We start from the raw sequence: 21,136 nt of genomic DNA, 5'->3' as shown, positions 1-21,136 counted from the left end.
CGGCTGCATCAGCCTTCGGAAAATTGAGAGACCGTATGTGAAATCAGAGAGGAATCAGATTAAAGAGCAAGATGGGCGTGTACAGAGCTATTTTCCTACCATCACTCCTGTACAGCTCAGCTGACGAAATAATCGTAACAAACCAACTGAGATTGACAGTACATGTCATGCGCATGTACGACAACAAACTACCAAACTCAGTTTTCTTTGGTGAGCTCAAGAAGGTACACGACCCCTAGGCGCATCGAAACTGCGCTATAAAGACGTGTTCAAGAGACATTTGAAAAACACAAACCAACTCAACGACAGGAGAAGAAAAGCAGAAGATCGGATAGTTTGGACAAGTGTGGTACCAGGCGCAGCCGATGTCATTAGAGATCAAAGCATTGCTGCTTGGGAAGCAAAAAGAGCGCGACTACGGGCGCCAATAGCCAGATTTCCTGCCAACAGGTGTCACATCTGCGGCCGGGGGTTCAGAGCTCCGATCGAACTCACATCGCACCTTCGACACGGACACTAACCGACCTCCGCGTCATCGTTAAAATCGACGCACTGGCCGAGATAGATATATGGATAGATAGATAGATAGATAGAGAGAGAGAGAGAGAGAGAGAGAGAAAGAGAGAGATAATTATCATCCAACCTCGGAAGTGTTTGAATGTATGGTTAAGTGTCAGTTTAAGTCTAGAACTGCGATAAAGCTTCACTTCTCACTCATTTTTCAACCAAATTTCCAAAAATTATTACAATTTATAGATCGCCTTCTCAGCTATATTGTGAAAAAAATTCAATTTTTGTTCAGAAAAAACAACAGGTATTATGAATTTACTGGTTAACAAAATCGTACATTTAATTAAAAAAATCTTAATGCTGTAATATTGTAATTTATACATGGTTATATTTTACAAGTATATCTTGTCCTTTTCTTTTCTAGTTTTAACAACTAGTCATATACTTTTTCATGTTTAAGCTTAAGCAGATTACTTTTCATGCTCGCATTTTTCTATTGGAATATATATATATATATATATATATATATATATATATATATATATAACTTTCGAACAATATATCCCACCTTTTCCCGATAGCAATTAGATTTTGCACTGTATGTCGTTGCAGGGATTTTCTGGTCAGAAACTAACTGATATGAAGCTCCTATTGTCTAAATGTATCTAAACTATAATCAGAGTGAGGGTCAGGCATATATAATATTTTACTTGTGGGACACGACTCTAGACGTTCAATTACTGAAAGCAATTTCGTGTGGGTGATTTTCAAAAATGATATCTTATGATTTTTCTAGATTTTTTGGTTCTGTTTCTGGCGATTTGCATTCGATTTATTTATTGTCGATTTGTTTTTTACGGTTATCGAGAATCTTTGTTTGGCAGTATTAGATTGATTTTTATCGTGATTAGCGAGGAAGAACACAATATGGTGGATGAACGAACAGAGAATCAGATAAATTACAGTTTGATGTTTTGGAGGAGAAATAAATGAGAAATCCTCTCCATAAAATCGAGGTTGACGTAAATAGGGAAAATGGGAAAAATTACCAGTAATAATGAAGATACATAGACGAACAAAAAATAAAAATAAAAGAAATGAGAAAAAATAAAAGAGAATTGAAAAATGAATGCAAAAACATAAATCAGAATATGTGAACTTACCAAAAGGGTGTATATTGAATGAATAATAAAAATATAAAGATACAACCAAGAAGGAAAATCCTGGAGGAAATGAAGTAACTACAAGAATGAGTGATACATAAAGAATAGGTCAAACCCAATAAGAAATTGAATTAGACGAAAGTGAAAAAAGGCGTAAGAACGGAATTAAATATTACCACGGGGATTAAAACACACACCCATACACACACAAATAAAAGTATAGATTCGGAAATCGGTTATAGGTATAATAATAAGAAAACAAATCTGGTCGAGATATATTAACGGAATAAAGATATAAAGAACAGAAAAAGAAAAATAATAATTAATAAGAGAAAACATAGATAAGTAGGGAAAAATTAAAAAAAGCAGACAGAAAAAAAGAAACGAAGGAAAAATAAGACAACGGAAAAAAGTCAGGATTAGAAAGAAAATCTTGATAATATGAAAGCAAAACACACACACAAACACAAACACAGTCACATATATATATATATATATATATATATATATATATATATATAGTAGAAAAAGTAACCGCCGTTGACTGGGTTCAATAACATCCTACAGAAAATGGACTCTGATTTGTGAAAGTATGATAGGTTATGAAAAGGAAGGGTTGTAATGAGGTAGCTTCGAATTTGGGGGTATCAAAACCAAAGCAATATATGATGAAAGTAAAAATAAAATAGATAAACCCCATAATTTATTATACCATACCTGTTCACACTGAAATACTTTCACAATATACTGTGGACATATATTAAAACACGTTGTTAAACTTTGTGATATATTTCAATTCTATGGAGGTTAGGCGCGAACGAACCCCCCATAATTTTATTATACCGTATTTCTTCAAACTGAAGCATAATTATCGAAGTATACTTACGGAGATTGATATGAGATGTCTTTATTAATTTATGTGCCTATTTCCATTCTATAGAGGCCAGGCTCGAACGCAGTCCCCACAATTTTATTATACCATCCCTATTTAAGTTGAAACATACTTATCAAAGTATTCATATGTGCATCTATATCAAAACCCCTTGTAAACGTTTTTTTTTTTAATTTTTAAATTTTTTATTTCCATACTTTGTGGACCAGGCGCGAACGCATACCCCACAATTTTAATGAATCACCGTTCTACCAGATCAAACATACACATTCCTGTGTCCCGATACGTATTCTATCATTACATGTAATCAGTTTTCTATACTAGTCAACACTTTAGGAGCCTATTCGTGACCAGACACACACACACATACACACACAGACGTTTAGCTATACCCTTATTGGAATAATACAGAGTTCAATAACCGAGAGAGATCTTATATAAAATAAAAAAGAAACACAGCCATAGAAAGATATATTTTAGAGCATATATATATATATATATATATATATATATATATATATATATATATATATATATATATATATATGTGTGTGTGTGTGTGTGGTGGGGGGCATGTCTCTGTGTATGTGTCTTTGTCTGTCTGTGCCTGTGTGTGTTTATGTGCCTCTGTGTATCTCTGTGCGTGTTTGTGTGTATGTGTGCGTGTGTGTGTGTGTTTTGGCGCGTGTGTGTGAAAAGCAGATTACTTAAAACACGAAACGAGATGTGATGAAAGTTGTAAAAGCAGCCGAAGGTAATGGAAAATTCGACAATGCAAATGAACTGAAAAAAAATAAGAAGAGAAAGTAAAGGACATGGAGCCTAAAGGACAGAGCACTTGTTAAACGTATTTTTAAGTGACACTTTTTTTCTGGAAATTGAAATTTCAATACTACGTCTAGATGATACTAAGAACAGAATTGCAAATAACTTAGGTCATCTACCAGGTCATAGCTGACAGAATAATGGTATGGAACTCTCGTACATTAAATCAATGGTTCAGTTCAAAATTCTTGTTCATTCGAGATTTCGGAAAGATGTCTAATGTCTAAACGGAAAAGTTTTGTAAAGAAACTAGAGAGGAGACCCGTCCTGTAACACAGCACAGACGCGTGTATGGGAGCAACGGCACCAGCAAACGCATGCAAATTAGAAACTGTGTGCAATGTGACGTCATGTCAAGGAGGAAAGAACATATTATAAAACAGAAAAAAAATTACGAATACCAATAATCAGATTAAGGAGAGGACAGAGATAGATGTGTTACAAATATGTTTTGAGTGGACAGCTTATAACAGGGTCCTGTATAAGGGACACTGCCTGGAAAAAAATGTCTGTTATTTCAACGGACAAAAAAAGGCAACTCGAGTTATTACTCGTATTGGGTTCATTGCGACAGTATCTTCATGTTAATACGTGTTTAAAGTTGCAGTAGTTTAAATACCATAAATAATGCAAATCATACGTCTTTTTTCCAATGTGCAAAAACATAATACTGTGGTGATAATTATGAGGCAATAAATAAATCATAGACGATGTAGGGGTAGTGTAATTCAGTAATACTTCATCAAGTCGCTGAATAAAGGGCATAACAAAGAATAGAATGATGACTGAATTATATAAATTTAAAAATAGGAGAATGAAGACGATACAACGTTTAAAGTATACAACGAACAGCAAAATAAGAAAATACAAACAACAATAAACATCAAAATGAATAGAACTTATAAAAAATTATTACTTAATGAAATCCAAATAGGTAAAGAAAAAAAGCATCGATACAACGGAATAATGGTATTCTAAGGAAAAATATAATTCAATTCGTCGACAATGAATGAAATAAATTAAAGAAAAGAAATAATAAATGCAAACAAAAACAAAATGTCTGATGTGATATATCGACACGGACCCTATCACCGAATCGAACAAATGCCAAACCAAATAACAGTAAACGTGAGAATAAGAAAAGGTTTAAACAGTGTACAAATATAGAAACAAATATATTGAATGTCATATTTTTGGACACTTGAAACCAACGGATATCGATTAGCTTGTTCATATTATTCTGATGAATGAAAAATATAGATTTATTGAAATCAATTTTTAAAATGAGAATATTTTGCAGGGGAGATCATTTTCAATCATTTCTCATTCGTAAAACCAGAGTTAGACTCATGAACATACATACGCCCGTTACAAGCATCTCTAGGCAGGTATCTTATATTATTTTTGTTTGGCGACTAACTGCTAAATTTGAACTACTTAGAATTCCAAGGGAAGCATTATTTTTTGTGTGATGAAGAGGTTTGATAAGTGTTTGAAGTTTAATATATATATATATATATATATATATATATATATATATATATACATATATATATGTGTGTGTGTATGTGTGTGTGAACTTATCGTTATTTTATATGTTGCTCTTCATTAAATAAAAATAATCTTGAATAAATTGAAACAAGCTTGCCATATACATTGGCGTAAAATTTCTCTGAGAGTAACTTTGATTTTTTGTTTTTGTATTAATTTATACATGATATTTTCATAACTTTCAAACATGCCTCCAACCCAAGAATGCAAGTGCTACTATTATTATTATTATTATTATTATTATTATTATTATTATTATTATTATTATTATTATTATTGTTGTTGTTGTTGTTGTGGTTGTTGTTATTATCATTCTAGTGTTATTGTTCTTCTTATTAGTAATCATCATATTAAAGTACGATATCCATAATGGTCACTCTGGTACTATTTAAAATTCATGTCTAAATAAAAACAAAAAAACAAAGACACTTTCTGTAACCTAAAATAAATTATATGGAGAACATATTATAAAAATAAAACTTAATCCTGTATGTTGCTGTTGAATTAAGTGTAAACACACGTGAATTATTTCTCCTCATTCTTTTTCTTCTTCTCCTTCTTCTCCTTCTTCTTTTTTTATTGATGTTATTATATGATTACTATATTAATATAATTATTAGTAACAGTATTAGAAGTAGAAGTAGTTAATACGCCTTAGATTTATACAATTCAGTATTATGGATTCATCACTTGCAATAAACGTATCTTCCTTGAAATGTGCCTTGCAACAAAGCTTATTAGCTTTCTCCTATTTTTTAAATAAAAATAGTTTTCAATGTTGTTTTGTTGTTGCAGAATTCGTCAAAACTTTATTTTGTGCATGAAATGAATATTGCCCGTTTGAATATTGAGGAGGATCTTCTGTACTAACGACCTTTTTTGCATGTGTGGAACGATGCTAGGTTAAATGGCTTTTGGTCATGTAGAATTCTCATGAACTTGTGTAATGCTTTCGTATAAATTTGTTTTATGTTGTTATCTAGCGTGATCCTATAATATGAATTGATTTTTATGAAGATTTTAACTAATTATTCGACGGTCGTTTACTCCATTGTGTCACTAACCTCTTACCACCTTTTAGAATAATAGAATAACAAAAACAAAGACTTTCGCTGGCGAGGACTACTATTAACCGTAAACAGTTATACAGTCGTTTTGAAATGTTCATCTCTATTTTTCTTGTTATGTACTGAATATTTGTTAATGAAACTTATATGTAATATGTTCCTTATTAAATTTGAAAGATTTTCTATTCTGAAAGAAGTTTTTAAAAATTTAATCTAAAAAAGTGTTGTGTCTGTATCAATAACAACACGACCGCAGAAAGTAAAGGTGAAACAAATATTATAATACACATTTACAAAGGTGCAGTTGTACTGCAGTTGGCAGATTGTCGGGCAGAGGGCGTGTTAAAGTCTTTCATGGAGCAACCGGCACATGCGTCTTGCCGATCCGGCGTTCGAACACAGCTCTCCGGTCTTGCTGACTTGATACCTTTATCTATATCTTGTTCACCCACGTATGCTAATAAGTAGGCGTCTTCACAACACCCCCTCTCAAGATTTGAAGTCGTGTAGATTTCAATATCTTTTCCTTTTGGGGTTCATTATCATTGGGTCTATAGCCTTTTTTTCCTTCCCGATCTCCTCGGTTCGGGCATGGTCTGTGGTGGTTCAATATTAAAAGTTTCGTATACTATATCAATTGGATCTTCCTGTTCCTCAGGTATATCATGTACGTTGTACTTCCTATGACGTTTTCTCAATTGATTTTGGTGTCTTTTGTGTTTACCTTTTGAAGCTTTTATCATGTAGATCAAGTCGCCGATACGTTTATCTACCGTACCCGACTCCCAATATGGCATATTATTTTTAAAACATGCAAAATATACTTGCTCACCAGGTTTAAACCTTTTTACGTGATGTGTGCGTCGTTTTATATACGACTGCTTGCTTTGGTATTAATTTATCAAATGGTGATTTTATTTTTCTCGCAAACATTAATTCTGCTGGCGATAATTTCGACGGTGTATTTGGGTTCTCAGTTATCCTGTATTTTTGCAGGAACTGTTGTAATACTTTATCCGTCGGTGCCCCTATCGATTTTCTAAGGGCACCTGTTATCGTATCTACGAACCTTTCCGCTAATCTATTTGATGTAGGATGGAACGATGGTGTAGTTATATGGTTTACCTGAAACGATTCACAAAAATACTTGAAAACATTTGAAGTAAATTGTGTTCCGTTATCTGTGACTACAATGTCTTGTACCCCAAAAACGTGCAAATATTTAATGCAGAAAACGTATTGTGTTATCTGTCGTTGGGTTTTTGACACGCTTTACTTCCGGCCATCTGGAAAAACTATCTACTATGATTAGGTAGTATTGTCCCTCGATCGGTCCAGCAAAATCTAGATGAATGCGTGATCATGGATGGTCAGTTTTTTCCAAGGTTTATGAAGTATCGGTGGTGCCTTAGCGGCTAACGCACAACCTATACATTTGTTTACTGCAATATCCACATCCATATTACGCCAGTAAACATAACTCCTAATAAGTGTCTTGATCCTATTTATACCCGGGTGTCCTGTATGATAATCACGTTAGATTTTTTCTGCAGGGTTTTCGGTACAACCACTCTTTCACTATATAATAATACCTCATTGCATAAAGAACATATACTTTGCGTTTTTCCGTTTTATAGTAAACAAAAAAAGCATTCTATATATGTTTATGCATGCGTATATATACATATATATATATATGTGTGTGTGTGTTGAAAAATTGCATACACGACTTCTACATTCTACATAAAATTCTACAGACATGAAATTTAATATATAGACTATTCGATCACATGCACAACTTTATATTTAGGTTTTCGCCAGAGAAAATCGTTGTAAAAGTATGAAAATTAAAACATTGAATTGTTCAGGTAAAGGCCGAACGGATGCATTACGACTATGCATGCGTAACGTAATAGCTATTGGCTATTTTTTTATTTTTGGCCTTGCAGTAAACATGTCTTCATAAGTTAGAAAATCACAATAAAGGAAAAAGTAAACCGTAAGATAAACATTTTTGTTTCAATACTCGTTATATCAATAAATACGTTGAATATCTTACTATTAAAAAAAAACTCTTTCCATATACGGTTATATACATATTATATATCTGTTTTATATCTGACTATAAAAAAAACTTTTTTGCGATATACAGTTAATGAAAAGAAATGAGAGTTAAATTTTAGGCATGCAATTTACTTTTAGTTTGTTTGCACACTAGATGATATTCTTTCCATGAATCATTTCAATGCGGCCTTTTCTGTCAAGAAAAGTTGATCAGTTACTTGTAATTGTATATCGCAGTGGCGACGAACACTGTAATAAAAATGTCGGATGTGTCAATTTAGTACTCTGAGAAAGCATCAAAGTATTAACCAGATATAGTGAACTCGTTATATTATATAGATTTATGCAAAAGTTAGAAGAAACAACACCATGGAATGCGATCTTTGTAGGCAGTGCATTAAAAACTAGAACATTAATATCGTGTATCGCTTGTGCTTATGTCTTCCTCTCGTAGGCAATCCGGCTTTAATCCTTCAAATAAACTTACATCGTATCTTATCTGCGACTCTTAACGTTAAAATTCCGATTTTTTTATCAACAACATCTTTATTCAGGCAAATTTACTGAACAGTTTAATCAATAGATCAATAATTTCAAAATTCGAGATTTCAATAGAGATTGGTTTAAATGAACGTCGCACATGCGCACTAAGTTTTTAAATATGAAAACAGAATCACTAAGTCAATATCGATAAAATAATATGAGAAATAACGCGTTGGGTGATACAATCAATTATAGGCCAGGTATCGGCAGTTTAAATTTACTTAAAATATGTTCAGTGTTCCTTCTTTTCAATGAAACTGTGTAGATCGATTACAAATGAATCGAAAGATATTATACTGCTGATTTTTTAAATGTTCACATTGATTATTATCCATATATTTGAAAAAAATTTGTCCTTTTCTCTGTCAAATAATTTTGACAAAGGGAACAGATCAGTAGTAAAAAATACATGTGGTTTTATTATTGGCGACCAACATATTTAGGATAGTCTCGGTAATTAATTACTTCTGAAGTTTATACGCCTGTTACAATTCCAATAATTTTCTCTTTGCACCCAAATTCTTTTTATTCTTTCTCATACATTCTACCGTGATGACCTCGGATATGTTTTAGATTAATTAATACTCGTAATCTTTGCTGAACCTAATTTAATTTTCTCTCCCTCCCTCTCTCTCTCTCTCTCTCTCTATATATATATATATATATATATATATATATATATATATATATATTTCATCTCTCTCTCTCTCTCTCTCTCTATATATATATATATATATATATAGAGAGAGAGAGAGAGAGAGAGAGATGAAATATATATATATATATATATATATATATATATATATATAGAGAGAGAGAGAGAGAGAGAGAGAGAGAGAGAAAATTAATAGTATATATATTTCATCGTTCCACCCTGCCAATTCGTGACCACACACACATACACACACATGCACACACAGACACACACGCATACACGCACATTCAGCTTTTATAATTATTATTATTATTATTATTATTATTATTATTATTATAGATATATAGATAGGTAGATACATAGATAGATGTATAGAAACACAGAGATAAATACAGATATACGCATATTCAACGTTGTTTAAAAGAAAATTCTATGTCTGCCAGTGTTCTCAGTTATGTTTTGTACAGAAATTCATCCGATAAGTACCGAAAATCGAAAAAAACTCCAACCTCCAAATTATCTTTCTCTTTAATAGATAAACAGAAATATTCACATATAGACATATTTTACGTTACATCGGCTAAAGGAAATAATAAAATTCCAGAAAATCATTCCTTCGTGTAACAAAAAAGATGTATCTTCATCTGGGCATATAGCTTCATGGTAGAGCGTTGAATTACAAATTAATCAGGGGTGTACCTCACCATGTTATTTTACTTTTTTTTTTCCTAATGAGTTCAATTTACGATAAAAGAAGATGCATTTAAAATCGCCGCAAATCATTTCTTCGTTAGCATAAAAATTGATCAGAGGTTACTTTTAAAAGGCATCAAGCGTCAAACCCAAATATCAGATGGCGTGATATCGTAAACAAACAGAGACAAAATTTGATGAATGACACTGTCATTATTATTTTATTATTTTATTTTTCTGTCAAATTAGTCCATCGGACACATTATTTCTCGTAATACATGATAATAAATGGGGGAGTGTTTCTATTACATATATATATATATATATATATATATATATATATATATATATATATATATATATATATATATACTAGCATGGGTGATTGGCGTTGCCCAGATGTTTGGAGGTGTGTGTTTAGCAAAAAAAAGGTTGTAGTAGGAAGGCAGACTCGAACCCGTACTGCGAAGGAGGAAAAGAACGTGAAAGAAACGTAAAGTCTTTGCTATTACGACCACCGTCAACCGGAAGTGACGTAGGTTAAAGTTAAGGCGATACAATCGTAAAAAACGAATGACTTTCCAAAATATCGGCGAAAAAAGCGACCCCTCCCTGTAGAAAAGTGCTCAATCGAGGGTGAAGAAATTAATGTTTTTAGCCAATTTTTCGATATTTGTCGTCGAAAGAGTCGAGCATAAAAACGATTCTGATCTTGTGAATATCCGTCGTTTCTGTCGAAAGTTTTAGGCAGACATGCAAACATACATACATACATTTATATATTTGTAGCAAAAATTTCGACCCAAACCGATTAAAAGCTTGCCCTATCTCTGAATATTATTTATGTACAATTTGAAATGTTTAGACCAGAAAGTGTCTGAGTAATTTGGTAGAATAAACAGAGGTCATTTCTTTTTATTTTGCCGAACAACTTCGTCAATTTTCAGATTACAGACTAGAGAATTGATATAAGGGGCGATGAGATTTGAGGAAACTCTTTCTAGTCGGTTTGCAGCCAGAAATTCGGTTGCCTAGGGGTCAAAAGTTCAACGATTTGACCACTGACCACTGTACTAAATTACCCCGCCAATTTTGAGTAAGGGAATCTGAAATTTTAGATGTAGGTTACGTGGATCCAACCTTTAATTTTATTTTAGACAAAATAATACATGTTAATGGGTCAAAATAAGGGCAAAATTGTATAGAAATTTGGGCTTTGTCGTCTCTACCAAATTACTCAGCCAATTTTTGGTCTAAACATTTGAAATTTTACATAAATTGTGTACAGACAGCGGAAGATTTTTAATAAGTTTTCGGCCGAACAATTGGCTTCAACAAGGACAAGTTCAGAATATTTGACCGTGGTTGTCTCTAGCAAATTATTCAGGGCATTTTGGGTGTAAAAATTTGCATTTATACAGAAAGGGAATTCAGACATGCAGCAAGATTTTTAATCTGTTTTTGCGCTCACATTTGGCTGCCAAGATTTCAGAGTTGACTATCTGTCTGTCTGTCTCAGTGTGTGTGTATGCGTGTTGACTATTAAACTACTCCGCTAATCTTGACACGAGTAAAACATTTTAATATATATATATATATATATATATATATATATATATATATATATGAACATAAAGTTATGGGCAGTACCTAAGGCTCGAGCAATATATATATATATATATATATATATATATATATATATATATATATATGTGTGTGTGTGTGTAAAGAGAGAGAGAGAGAGATAAATAGTAAAATAGTATTAAAATATAATTTAGCAACCAAGAAATGCAAATGTAGCTTATTATCAGATGTACACATCCTTTATTGATGTATATTAAATAATATGTATACTTCTTTATTACCACACACACACACACACACACATATATATATATATATATATATATATATATATATATATACAGAGAGAGACAGAGAGAGAGAGCGAGAGAGAGAGATGTATTTATTAATTCATCAGTATACGCATATAAATGTCTATACATATATATATGTGTGTGTGTGTGTGTGTGTGTATATATATAAATATATATACAGCAAAAATGGTAATTAGTAAAACCTGAACAAAGTATTAAATACTATTGTAGAGCAAATATGCTCTGTTAATTACCGTTTTATCTGTTTACTTACCAAAACATGTGTAACTAAACAGATAAACGGTAATAAAACAACATATCTATCTATCTATCTATCTATCTATCTATCTCTCTCTCTCTCACTCTCTCTCTCTCTATATATATATATATATATAGCAAACTACAACCTACTTATATATATATAGATGTATATGTATATTATACGTCATATTCAGACACTCTGATGAGTTGTAGACGACGAAAAACGTGTCAGTGGATAATTATATTTAAAATATAATATATATACGCTCCCCAGGTGAGGTTACCAAATTGGTTAAAGGGAAAATTATTGCCAATTCGCATTTAGGTAACAATACACTTCCATAAATATTGTAATTCATTAAAGACGTATCGGAAACAAATATATATTTTTATATTTTGTGTACAGAAATTTGTTAGTTTAGACAGATCACTGGTACCGTTGGTTTCAAGCCCGATAATAAGGCCCGTTTAAGGTATCCTTATAAAGCTCTTTTCAGCCAATGAAGAGAGCTTGATAAGAATACTTAAACGGGACTTATTATCGGGCTTTAAACCGACGGTACCAATGATCTGTCTCAACTAACAACTTTCTGTACACAAAATATAAATACGGTGTTACAATTTGGATTTTCCTTTTAATTGAGCACTCTGCTGGAATTCTTTTTCCAAAAAAAACTAATCATATATATATATATATATATATATATATATATATATATATATATATATATATATATATATATATATATACACTTAGATATTTGGCTTTTTATATCCGCTAGTCGTTTTCCGTAATACCATTAATGTTTTGGATTTTATTTTTACCATTGAAGTAGTATTTTTACAATACTTGACGTGGATCTTTTTGTTAAGCTGATCTTGCTAATAAACGTGTGTTTAAGATAAAATGCTTGTTGTATATCTTCTTAATATTATTCAAGTTTTATTTTTACTACGCATCTTACGTCATAATTCACAATTGAGAAATGAGTTATGATAACAAATATTGTATTATTACGTAGACTGAACTAGAAAAAAAAACTGCACGGATTTTAATGTTTTATGTTCGTTATATACGTTTCAAATTTACATGTTTCAACCCTTTGCGTTTCACATAACACGAATGGCAATCCTTGATATGGAAGGATCTTTTATCAAATCTTTTAACTGGGTGGAACTTAATTTGTTGCTGAATGAAAAAACATTATAGCTTTATTTTAAAACGTTTATTATAAAAATATTTTCAGATAACTTCATTATTTAGGGGAGATGATATTTATTCAATGTAGTCTCTTACAGCTTTGAATATATATATATATATATATATATATATATATATATATATATATATATATGTGTGTGTGTGTGTGTGTTATACACTCACACTCATATATATATAATATATATATGTGTGCGTGTGTATATATATGTGTGTATGTGTGTGTATGAGTGTGTGTGCTTTTCAATTGTATCCAAATAAATATTTTTAATTTCGCTGCAGCATCCTCACAAATTTTAGAGGAGTGTTTACGAATAACTACATAGTATATGTATGTTTTTTGCATATATTTTATTTAGCATTTGTTTTTATTTTTTTCCATTATATTTTATCATATTGCTCTTATTATGTTTAATTTTTTTGTCTTTATTATCATCGCTTTATACAATTGATACACTATTATTATTATTATTATTATTATTATTATTATTATTATTATTATTATTATTATTATTATTATTATTGTTGTTGTTATTATTATCATTATTATTATAATGTTATGATGCTATTGTCTTATTAGTGCTGGGTCCTTTTGAAAGTCCATAAAGAAATACGTGAGCAATAGGTTCGGTAAAATAATGTATCTTAAATGACCATGACTACAACAAAAGTTTGTCGGTATTTCTGACTGGTAAGTTACGAAACCTGTAGCTGTGTTTGTCGTAGTATTTTCTCGCGACAATATTACATCCCGGACTTTGTATTATGATTAAAATAGATCAATATCAGTTAATGGATTTGTCCTCTTAACACGCCGTCCGAAGACCCTACTTCGCAAGGTAAGCTAGTACATATATCTTTAATTTACTCCGTTTGGAATGACAGCCATCTCGTAGTATTGTAGGACCTCATCACACATAGAACAGCTGTCTTGCAAATGCTGCTGTTTAATCGCGATGTCCTGTTGTGCGGCATTAAGTAATGCGTCATAATTTCATCTAATGCGATTGTTAAGCACGAACACCGTTGTTTTAATGTTGTATAATGTAATACCATACATTTGGGTAATTGTCCATTATCCGGGGGGAAATTGCGCCAACTAAAACAAAGTGCTCTTCATATCCGTGGTTGCCAAAATAGTAATTTTAGCTAGTTGGTTCAATTACCCCAAAGTAAGGTAATGCTAGACAGCAATTTACTTTCATGTAGCTGTTTTAAATTTGTCCAGCCATAGAATGCTCTTTTATGGTTATGTCCTAGAATTAAATTTTATTATTGGATGAGCTTTCGATTGATATGTAGACACCGGGAGATGTTATGTAGCGGGTCGGTGGTTTATATTGGAGACATGTATAATGAAATATGCATGATAGGGACTCATAATACACGTATAACGATGGCGGTGAAAATAGTGAGGGAACTTCATATTAGTACAGATTGAAAGATACGATGCAACAATCCTTAACACATATAGAGGAGAGAAGATTCAATCGTATGATGAAGGAGGCGCATTACTTGTAAGGGGATTATACAAGAGTTTGTTTATAGAGTAATACACAAAATACATTTACCTTTTCGTGTGTAAGACGTCATCGAAACGTAACTTACAAAATATAGGTAATTTCTTTATTCTTCAACCGCGGTTGGTGATGTCAGATATTCCAGTCTTTTCAAATACATGGTCTGCTCTTCTCCTTTCGCCTCTAAGGAGCACTCACTCTCATACCGACTCTATCACACTGTGTGATCTGCTCTGATTATCTGTTCCTTTTCCCACTGATTAACTTCGAATCCTTGATTTTTATATTGGGAAATCTCCTTTGTTTATGACGTCAGAAGTGTGGTTCTCAACGTAACTAACTTTCACGTTGATTTACGTATGTCTGTCCAAACACACGTTTTGCAAACAAAGAATCCTCAATTCTAATTGTTTGATATCTAACCTATTTTAAACAATATTTTAAACAATATTGTTTAACTCGCATTTTTTATTATTTTAACTGACATATTAATTCTCCAGTTGTTCTAAAAGAATGGACAATCGCTATTTTTCGACATAACTAATATTTAGCTATTTCTAAAAGAATTGACATTCCTAGGAATTCAGTTACCCAGTTGCCTACAGAGTTCTATTCTAACCTTTTTCTAATATCATTTTCACTTATCTAGGGACATCCCATTGATGTAACAGAGATAATAGAAAGCAGTATAAACAAAAATAAAGTTCTAACATTTTTCTCTAAAGTTAACTATTCTTAAACAAGTGTATCTTTGATAATAGTTAAAAAATGCAAATTTACCAAAGTATAATCACAAGAATGAAGGACACTACTTCCTCTACAATAAAATAAACTCTCGACTTTTCGGATTATGTAAAAGGATATTTTAAGGAAACTGCTATTTTCTTTTCTTTCATCAATGCCTAAACTGCTGTCCAATGATTACATCTCTATATTAAGTCTCATATTTTAAGGACCTGTAATTCTGGATTCTGTTTTATAACTTTAGGGGCTTTTCATAACATACCTTTCTCGCCATTTTCTTTTCTCTCTTTCGTTTTTAGTGTTTATCAGATTAGGACTGCCACACTGTCAGGCAGTTTATATTAGATATTAAAGAAAACAGGTTTTATAATCCGTGGGATTCAATTTTGTCTGCGTAAGTCTATTTTACAAATTTTTATCACGCCCATACTTTCAACGACGATTACTCTGATACGTTTTGAAACATTGGCTTGTGGGTTAGTACATGTGTTTCTTCTGCTCGGTATGTCCTCTTGCGGGTTTGTATTACTGTACACATAGATTCGAAAAAGTTGTCAAAAAACAAATATATAACAAATAAATGTTATCAAAGGTAGGATAAGTTACTTTTCTACCTAACTGGATATATTTTTTGTGTTCTTATTCAATGTAACATATTTATTATGCTCGAAAACCATACAGTGTTTACCGATGTATTGGAACATTCAAGATGGCGTCTCAAACCCTCTTTAACACCGTAAGTTTGGGAAAAGGTGTTTTAAATAATAAAAAAAAAACTATACAAAATACTATTAAAACCCGCCGAATACATGTCAACCTATGTCACGGTAACATATATTGAGCGAGTTTTTAACAGTATTTTAACCGGTTTTTTATTTATAACACCTTTTCCCAAACTAACCGTGTTAAAGAGAGAATCAGACGCCATCTTGAATGTTCTAATACATCGGTAAACACTGTATGGTTTTCGAGCTGAATAAACATGCTACATTGAATAAAAACACGAAAAATATATCCAGTTTGGTAGAAAAGTAACTTATCTTGCCTCTGATTACATTTATTTGTTATATATTGGTTTCTTGGCAACTTTTTCGAATCTATGTGTACAGTAATACAAACCCCCTCTTGCTTTCAACGAGTTTTAGGACTACTACCACGGATTTCGTTTGAATTTTTTTTGTCATGAAGTATATGTGCCCCCCCATTAACTGGATTCGACTTTTGACGTGATGCCAGTCTTAAAAGTTTTTCACATTCCTCATTAATTTTATTCAATGGAGCGAATTATACGTTGTTTTATCTTGAGTACTTGTTGCGAATTATCTTTTAAGTTCTCTTCTGCTGATGCTTTTGTGAATTTTTTTCACTCCGGCTTAGACAATATCAGTGAACGTTTCTTTAAATTCTATACATTTCTTCTTTCTAGGTTTCACCCAAGAAATTGAATTGTTACACATAATATATCTCTAAAAGATTCTGTATTTTTAAACATACATTTTAAAATATTTTTTCGTACCGTAAGATGTAATATTAGTCATCAATTCACATTAAAAAATTATATTTGATCCAGTAACATTTCCCGTTGTTTTTCAGGACTTTAGAATATTTAGGTTTATTTAATCTTGCCAAGGTATGCAAAATTATAATTTATATTTCTTATCTCGTAACTAACTGAAAACTTATGTTTCACGAGCATGTATTTACATATGTGTTTGATCGCCTGGGCCATTTCTTTCTTAAAAGTTATGTTTTTATTTTATCGTGTGTGCCAGTGTATCGAATCTGTCTTTTAATGTTATTATTTGATCTGCAGTACTTTTATTTCCAATTTTGTCACAAGTTAAGCACGTTTTTATAAATGATTTACAGTTTTTAAAACTATGCAGAACTCAACACCGATAACACGGTAGCGGTTTTCTTCGATATTCAGTGTATGTTTTTTTCAGTGTGCGTAGAAGATATATTCTTCTTTCCCTGTCATTTGCTCTTGAGAATCGGGTTTTGTCTTTTGTCTATGTTTTTTACAATTTTCAGGTAATGGTGATAACTCAATGTTCTTTGGATTTTTTTAACGCTAATGGCTCCTAAGCAATGGTCGCGCAAGTGTCTATTTCTTTATTTAATTATATCTCTGTGTCGAATGTCACAGTCTTGGCCTATAAAGTCTGCGTCCGAATATAAGGCATTTGAAATGGCCAAATCCCAAGTCATTTAGGTTAAAATCGTCGCAGTATGTATGGACTATTGATTCAAATCTATCTATACTCATATAAATTCGTTTTTCTTTTGTGTGTATTGATATTCATATCAAAAACCCTCTTTTCTATTAGAATTTATTTGCTTTCCCACCAAAGCAAAATGTGACATGAGGTCGTTTTTAATGTGCGGTTAAATCAGCTCTCCGAAAAATAAGGCAAAAGGGGCACTCTGGTTGGGACCAAAAATAATAATTGTTCCAGTATAGAGAGTTTCCCCTCCATTGACCGGGACACATTATCTTAAGTGCAGCATATTCAGAATAGATACCACGCCTTGATCCCTGTCCGAAGGCCAAGAACAACAGGCAACTCTTTTCTTTATTTTTTAAATATTTATTAAAGAAGAAAAATCAGAGATTTTATAAAACTTTTGAATGAAAATTACATAAAATATGTAAATGATCTTTTTCAATGTGGCATGAGGCCAAAAAGGAGGTGGGGGAACAATGAAGGTGGGGGGTCGTTCACTTGGTATATTCCCTATAACTAGTTGCAGCGTCTATTTATTTGATTCCCCACAAAAACAAATTAGGCACAAGGTCGTTTTTAATATGGGGTTAAAACCAGCTCCCCTAAAAGTAGGCAAAAAGGGAGCACTCAGGTTACCCAAAATAATAATTTTCCCAGCGTAGAGAGTTTCCTCCCCATTGACTGGTACAAATTATCTTAAGTGCAGCATCAGCAGAACAGACACTACACCTTGATCCCAGCCCGAATGCCAAGAACAACAGAAAAAAGGCAAGGTATTTATTTACTCCCCCGCCGAGCAAATTAGGCACAAGGCCAATTTTTAAAGTGAGGAGTGAAGGGGAAATTGGGACCAACACCCCGGGGAGTAGGGGAGGTGGATAGTGACAATTGGTATGAAGGGTTGGTATTTATTTGTTCCCCCACCGAGCAAAATAGGCACAAGGCCCATTTTTAATGTGAGGAGTGATGGGGAAATGGGGACCAGCTCCCCAGGGAGTAGAGGAGCTGGATAGTGACTTGGTATGAAGGGTTGCCCCAACATTGACCAAGGTGTATTTATGTGCTTCCCCACTGAACAAATTAGGCACAAGGCCGTTTTTTAATGGAGAGAGAGAAAGAGGAGGAGGGAGAAAGGGGGGCCAGGTCCAAATGGGTGGGAAATGGGAGCTGAACAGTGACAATTGGTATGAAGGGTCGCCCTACATTGAACAAGGTCTGATATGTGGGGTTGGTATTTATTTGCTTCCCCACCGAGCAAATTAGGCACCAGACCGAATTTTTATGTGAGGAGTGGAGGGGAAATGGGAACCAACTCCCCGGGGAGTAGGGGAGCTGAATAGTCACAATTGGCATGACGGGTTGCCCCTACATTGACCAAGGTCTTATATGTGGTGTTTCCCCACATATGGTCTTTGTTGCAGTATCTGTCGAAACAGATACTACACTTTTATCTTGGCCCGAAGGCCACGAACAACAGGGTATTTATTTGCTCCCCCATCGAGAAAATTAGGCACAAGGCCGATTTTTATTGTGAGGAATGGAGGGGAAATGGGGACCAACTCCCCGGGGCGTAGGGGAGATGGATAGTGACAGTTGCTTTGAAGGGTTGCCCCAACATTGACCAAAGTCTTATATGTGGGGTTGACCCCACATACAGTCTTTGCTTGCAGTATCTGCCGGCGGAATAGATACTGCACTTTGATCTTGGCCCGAAGGCCACGAACAACAGAAAAGGCAAGCCTCCTTTCTATTTATTTAAAGAGAAAATATAATTTTGTTATCTATATACTATATAAATCTATGGGGCGTCGAATTGCATTCACTAGCAAAAGATCTATCTGATTTGCATATTCTTTTAGATATTCATTTTAATTAATTCCCTGTTAGTTTCTCCGGTTTTCTCATGGGATGATCATCTTTAGTTAACTATTACGTGTAATTATATTCATGCAGACGTTCTACATGATTTATACTTGCATAATATTTACGTAAAAAGTTTATAATAAACACAAAATTGTTCCCATATATATGTATGCGTATATATTTTGTTGATACACCTTTGCCTACAAAACTCCTCCTAGAGTTTTTGGTCTACAGATATGAAACTTCATATATTAGGTATTTGAATCCATGCAAAACTTTATATTTGGGTTTTAGCCCAGAAAAATCGGTGCAAAAGTGTGAAAAAATGAAATTTGTCAGGTGAAGGTCGAACGTCGGCATTACGAATGCATAACGTTGCAGCTATTGGTTCATGGTTTAATTTTTAACTTTGCAGTAAGCATCTTTTCATAGCCCAATCATTTAAGGCGGAGGCAATATAAATCGTGAGCTGAACGTTTTGGTTTTGATTCTCGATGGTGGCGCACGAGCTTTAATTTTTTTTTTTAAACTTTTTGAATCATTACTATATACTGCGTCCAATATAGTCTTTAATATAAACCTCACTTGTTTGTTTAAATATATGTATATATGTGTGTATGTTTGTCGGTCTAAAACTATCGACAGGCGAGGGATTTTCACGAGATCGGTATAGTTGCGAAGCCGTTCGTTCGGACGACAAATACTGAAAGATTGGCTAAAAACATTAACCACTTAAACCTCAACTGGGCGCTTTTTCGCCAATGTTTTGGAAAGTTCTCCGCTCTTTTAGATTGACTAGCCTAAATTTAAACCTACTTCTGGTTTGGCGATGGGTGCAACAGCAAATACCTCACGTATTTTTTCATGTTCTTTTTCTCATTCGCGCTACGGGTTCAAACCTACCTGCCTATAAGCACTTTTTTTTTCGTTTTTTTTTTTTTTTTTGCTCAACACACATATCCAAACACCCGGGCAACGCTGGACACCCAGGCTAGTATATCTATAAAGATGAACGTGTCTGTGTATATGTGCCCCTCTGTGTGTGTGTACATTCTGCTATGCAATAACTCTCTCAATTTTCAGTCTGCAGACTTGAAATTTGATATACAGGGTACGGAGATTTGGGAAAATATTTGTGATCGGTTTTCGGCTATAAATTTTGCTGTTAAGGGGTCAAAGTTCAATGATTTGTCCTTTGAGAACTCTACCAAACCCCTCCGACAATTTTGGGTCTAAACACTTGAAATTTTACATATAGGTTCCTTGGGCACGGATCTAACTTAACTTCGTTCTTGCCCCAAACAAGCAATTTTTAGGGTCATAATAGGGGTCAAAGTTAAAAAAAAAAATCGACCTCTGCGGTCTCTACCAAATTACTCCGACAATTTCTGGTCTAAACATTTGAAATTTTACATAAAAAGTATTCAGAGATAGGGCAGCTTTTTAATCGGTTTGGGTCGG

Source organism: Euprymna scolopes, chromosome 27, assembly GCF_053919585.1.
Source record: "Euprymna scolopes isolate OS-2025 chromosome 27, ASM5391958v1, whole genome shotgun sequence".
Classification (NCBI taxonomy): domain Eukaryota; kingdom Metazoa; phylum Mollusca; class Cephalopoda; order Sepiida; family Sepiolidae; genus Euprymna; species Euprymna scolopes.
This window is presented reverse-complemented; position numbering follows the sequence as displayed.